We start from the raw sequence: 6,000 nt of genomic DNA, 5'->3' as shown, positions 1-6,000 counted from the left end.
AACGAAATGTGAAAGAAAGGAGGAGGGGAAAAAGTAATTATAGATTATTTTTTTTTGTAAAAAGAAAAAAAAAAGATCCATATAGTATCTAATTTAGTATCAAGATGGGATTAATTCAATCCTTATGCTTCTTATTAAGTCTAGACCACACAGAAACGTATTGTGCTAATAAGACTGCCTGTGGTTTTCCCAAAAAACATTTATCCACTGAAAGTGAAATTTTGCAATTTAGCTAATATGGAATAGAGGAGCCTGGCGATAAAATCCCCCAACTGGAAAGAAGAAAACTATTTTTGAGAGGAGGTCTACAAGTAGTCCTCAACTTACGACCACAATTGGGATGAGAATTTCTGTTGCTATGCAGAATGATTGTTTCTATTCTATTCTATTCCTATTCCTATTCCTATTCCTATTCCTATTCCTATTCCTATTTCTATTTCTATGTTCTATTCTATTCCTATTCTATTCTTTCATTCTTATTTCTATTCTTTCGTTCTTATTTCTATTCTATTCCTATTCCTATTCATAGTCTACTCTATTCTATTTCTGTTCTATTCTGTTCTATGCTATACTATGCTATTCTATTTCTATGCTATGCTATGCTATGCTATGCTATTTTATTTCTATGTTTTATTCTATTTCTATTCATATTCTATTGTATTCTATTCCTATTCTATTCTTTCGTTCTTTCTAGTCTTTCGTTCTTATTTCTATTCTATTTCTATTCCTATTCGTATTCTACTCTACTCTATTCTATTTCTATTTCTATTTCTATTTCTATGTTCTATTCTGTTCTGTTCTATGCTATACTATGCTATTCTATTTCTATTCTATTCTATGCTATTCTATTCTATTTCTATGTTTTATTCTAGTCTATTCCTATTCTATTCTTTCCTTCGCATTACTATTCTATTCTATTCTTTCATTCTTATTTTTATTCTATTCTATTCTATTCTTTCATTCTTATTTTTATTCTATTCTATTCTCTATTCTCTATTCTCTATTCTCTATTCTCTATTCTCTATTCTCTATTCTCTATTCTCTATTCTCTATTCTCTATTCTCTATTCTCTATTCCTATTCCTATTCCTATTCTTATTCTTATTCCTATTCTACACTATTCTATTCTATTTCTATGTTCTGTTCTATGCTATGCTATACTATGCTATTCTATTTTTATTCTATGCTATGCTATGATATTCTATTTCTATGTTTTATTCTAGTCTATTCCTATTCTGTTCTTTCCTTCTTATTACTATTCTATTCTATTCTTTCGTTCTTATTTCTGTTCTATTCTATTCTCTATTCTATTTCTATTTCTATTTCTATTCCTATTCCTATTCCTATTCCTATTCTTATTCTTATTCCTATTCTACTCTATTCTATTCTATTTCTATTTCTATGTTCTATTCTCTTCTGTTCTATGCTGTGCTATGCTATGCTATTCTATTTCTATGTTTTATTCTATTCTATTCTAACCACAACTGAGCCCAAAATTTATTTTGCTAAGTGAAACATTTGCTAAGTGAGTTCTGCCCCATTTTACGACCTTCCTTGCCACTGTTGTCATTGCAGCTCTTAAGCAGGCGACCTCGTTGTTAAGTGAATGTGGCTTCCCCTTGACTTTGCTTGTCAGTATAGTATAGCCTTTGTTGTGATTGTACAAAATAAACACAACAACATTGGTTAGAAGGTCGCAAAAGGGGGATCAAGGATACATTGAGACCGTCATAAGTACGAGCCAGCGGCCAAGAGTCTGATCCCTTGACCATGGGGATACAGTAATGGCCTTAAGTGTGGAAAAAACTGTCCAACTGTCGCTTTCTTTCACTGCCGTTGTAACTTTGAGCAGTCACTAAATGAAGCGTTGCAACTCCAGGACTACTTTTATTCATTTGCCAGGCTGATTTTTTTGGCTTTTCCAGATTCGGCTCCATAGCAATGAATGGTCAGCCAGTAAGGACCTCGCTCGCTTTCCCCGATCACCATTGAAAAATCAGCTGAGCACCAGATTTTATTTGTATTTGTTTTTAGGAAGTCAGGCAGGTGTGATCTGCAGATGCTATTTCTGGATCAGGCTGCTAGAGACGTTGTGTGTGTGTGTGTGTGTGTTTGTGTGTGCAAAAAAGAAAGTTGGAAGATCGTGGTTTTTTTTAAATACCTGCCATAGTGGCATTGCGTGTCTTTTATTAGAGATCGGCAGAGCGCTAGACTTATTAAATGAAAAGTGATGGGCGAGAAAGATATTTGGCGGTAGGCCACTTAACCCTGAATATTTAAGGTGGGAGGGGGGGCTGGCGATACTGCTTCACACAACAGGTCAATGTTGGTATTCAGTCGCTCTAAGCCGGGGGGGTGTCAAACTCAAGCCCGGGGGGGGGGCGGATCTGGCCCGCGGGACCGTCTTGGAAACAGCGAAGGAGCAGCCCGTGGTACCTCTGCCAGAAAAAACCCCAAACTCCGTTTTCGCGAGCAGAAAGCTGCAGGAGGCCTTTGGAGTCGGAAACGGGGCCTGGGGAATCAGGGGTGGATTGCTGTCAGTTTTACTACCGGCTTGCAACCCGCACGTGTGTGTTTTTCCGGTGTAAATTGTTCTGCGCATGCTGCAGGCGTGCAGCAGGGACGTGCGGTGAGGTTTATGGCTGGTGAGGCAGCAATTTTTTTTAGACTTGTGGACTTCAGCTCCCAGAATTCCACAGCCAGGCATGCTCAGTTCCGATTTAAAGCGACAGCATTCGTTTTTCTCCTTTGCTAAATAAGGAAGGAAGGAAAGAAGGAAGGAAGGAATAGCAATTGCACTTAGATTTATATGCGGCTTCACAGTGCTTTCCAGCCCTCTCTAAGCAGTTTACAGAGCCAGCCTCTTGCCCTCAATCATCTGGGTCTTCATTTTACCCACCTCGGAAGGAGGGAAGGCCGAGTCAACCTTGAGCCTGTTGAGATTTGATCTGCCAAATTGCAGTCAGCAGAAGTAGCCTGTAGTACTGCATTCTCACCACTGTACTGCATTCTAACCCAGTGTTTCTCAACCTTGGCAACTTGAAGATGTCCGGACTTCAACTCCCAGAATTCCCCAGCCAGCATTCGCTGGCTGGGGAATTCTGGAAGTCCAGACATCTTCAAGTTGCCAAGGTGGAAAAACACTGTTCTAACCACTTCTCCTGCTTGGGTCTCCTGCTCGAGCAGGGGGTTGGACTAGAAGACCTCCAAGGCCCCTTCTTATTCTGTTAAAACTTTTCTTGGGGACCATGGACCAAAAAGAAAGACTAGGGGTGACATGATAGCAGTCTTCCAACATCTAAGGGGCTGCCCCCCCCCCCCGAAGAAGAGTAAGACAAGTTCAACCGATTCTCCAAAACCCCTGAGAGGAAAGGAAAGACTTTGCTGGAGAGAAATTGACTGTAAATTAAATAAATGGGGTTTATCGGGACGAGGACTCGGCTTCGTGCTGCTGGGGAAGCCCAGGTCAGGAGCTATCTTTTTCCTGTCCATTGCTCATTGAACCGTTAACACACCCAGTCGCCTAAGTACACACTAAACCCACAAGACTTATAACATCAACCTTCCTTCTACAAAGTTAGTACGTTTTTGAAATAACCTCAGCCGTATCACAGACCTGCTATAAAATATGGTGGGAACCACCCATTTCTGACTCAACTTCACATGAGAGCAAAGAGCTTCTGATTTTTACGGAAAGTCCCAGGTTTTCTGGAAAGTCCAAGCTCTGCTAAAGGAATTTCCATAAAGAAGAGGAGGATCCACCTATTCTCCAAAGCATCTGAAGGCAGGACAAGAAGCAATGGGTGGAAACTAATCAAGGAGAGAAGATATATAACTCTCCCTCCCTCCCTCCCTCCCTCCCTCCATCATCTATCTATCTATCTATCTATCTATCTATCTATCTATCTATCTATCTATCTATCTATCTATCTATCAGTCTTCCAATATCTCAGGCGTTGCCCCAAAGAAGAGGGAGTCAAACTATTCTCCAAAGCCCCTGAAAGCAGAACAAGAAGCAATGGGTGGAAACTAATCAAGGAGAGAAGATATATAACTCTCCCTCCCTCCCTCCCTCCCTCCCTCCCTCCCTCATTATCTATCTATCTATCTATCTATCTATCTATCTATCTATCTATCTATCTATCTATCTATCTATCATCTATCATCTATCTATCTCTATCTATCTATCTATCTATCTATCTATCTATCTATCTATCTATCTATCTATCTATCTATCTATCTATCTATCAGTCTTCCAATATCTCAGGCGTTGCCCCAAAGAAGAGGGAGTCAAACTATTCTCCAAAGCCCCTGAAAGCAGAACAAGAAGCAATGGGTGGAAACTAATCAAGGAGAGAAGATCTCTCTCTCTCTCTCTCTCTCTCTCTCTCTCTCTCTCTCTCTCCTCTCTCTCTCTCTTGTTTCTCTCTCTCTCTTGTTTCTCTCTCTCTCTTGTGTTTCTCTCTCTCTCTCTCTCTCTCTCTCTCCTATCTATCTATCTATCTATCTATCTATCTATCTATCTATCTATCTATCTATCTATCAGTCTTCCAATATCTCAGGGGTTGCCCCAAAGAAGAGGGAGTCCAACTATTCTCCAAAGCACCTGAGGGCAGGACAAGAAGCAATGGGTGGAAACTAATCAAGGAGAGAAGCAACCTAGAATTAAGGAGAAATGTCCTCACAATTAACAATTAACCAGTGGAACCAAAACTTGTAAGTCCTCCATCACTGGAGGTTTTTAAGCAGAGATTGGATGGCCATTGGTTTAAAAATGGTATAGGGTTAGGGTCTCTTGCCTGGGCAGGGGGTTGGACTAGAAGACCTCCAAGGTCCCTTCCGACTCTGTTACTCTGTGATTCAAACTGGATCCAAAGAAAATGGAACGAAATAACGAGGAAGGCTTGGCTGTCTGGAATTCAGAACAGGATTGTAGGCTTTCTCATTAAACTTAAAAGACTGACATTTACAATCGTGCCGGAATTTCTCCATCCGATTTTCAAGGCCACTGGCTTTGTGTTCATGTTGCGATGGGAAGCCTCCCTAGCTTTCTTCGAGTATAGAAAATGTATCTTCTCTCCGCTTCCCCGCAGCAAGGAGGAAAACACGGAGTATTTTTTAAGGTTCCTGAATTGATGCTTACAAATCGCTTTGAAAAAAGATACTTTATAAATGTTGGAGGCGCAGGGCAACCTGGAGCCAAATCCGAGGGAAATTGCTCCAGAGGAAGCCAAAGGTGTATTTTTTCCCCAAAAGGCAACTGGACTTTCTTCTTTTTTTTTCTTTTGAAGATGTTTCCCTTCTCATCCAAGGAGCTTCTTCAGCTCTGACTGGATGGTGGGGAATGGAAGGATTGATGCTCCTTGCAAACAGCTGGTCATTTGCATCCTTTTCAGAGAGCCGTTGAGGCCACTTGGAGATTCACCTGTGTCCTTAAGGTCACCTGAGTACTTGACCCGTCAAAACCGCGGAGGACAAAATCGCGCTCGACGAAAGCACGCATGCGACGTCATCACAGCGCGACGAAAAAAATTAAAAATTGAAATAAAATTAAAATTAAAGCAAGCCGATTCACATAAAGGTAAGGGTTAGGTTTAGGGTTAGGGTTAGGGTTAGGTTAAGGGTTAGGGTTAGGTTTAGAGCGTTAGGGTTACGTTTAGCGTTAGGTTAAGGGTTAGCGTTAGGTTTAGCGTTACGTTAACGGTTAGGTTTAGGGTTAGATTTAGGGTTAGGTTAAGGGTTAGGTTTAGGGTTAGGTTTGGGGGGGTTAGGGTAAGGTTTTCGCTTTTTTTTACATTTTTCGATCACAGCGCGATGTTTTCGTCGCGCTGTGATGACGTCAAATGCGCGCTTTCGTCAAGCGCGATTTTGTCCTCCGCGGTTTTGTGGTGGAACCACCTGAGTGGTGCAAAGGGTTCCCGTAGTCTGCAATTTTGTCCCTCTGGAAATCCATTCCTCCTTCCATTCCAAGGGGGTTCATCGCAAATTGTATAGCTAAAAG

This window comes from Thamnophis elegans, chromosome 5 (assembly GCF_009769535.1).
Source record: "Thamnophis elegans isolate rThaEle1 chromosome 5, rThaEle1.pri, whole genome shotgun sequence".
Lineage (NCBI taxonomy): Eukaryota > Metazoa > Chordata > Lepidosauria > Squamata > Colubridae > Thamnophis > Thamnophis elegans.
The sequence above is the reverse complement of the archived record's forward strand: the minus strand, read 5'-3'. Positions refer to the sequence as shown.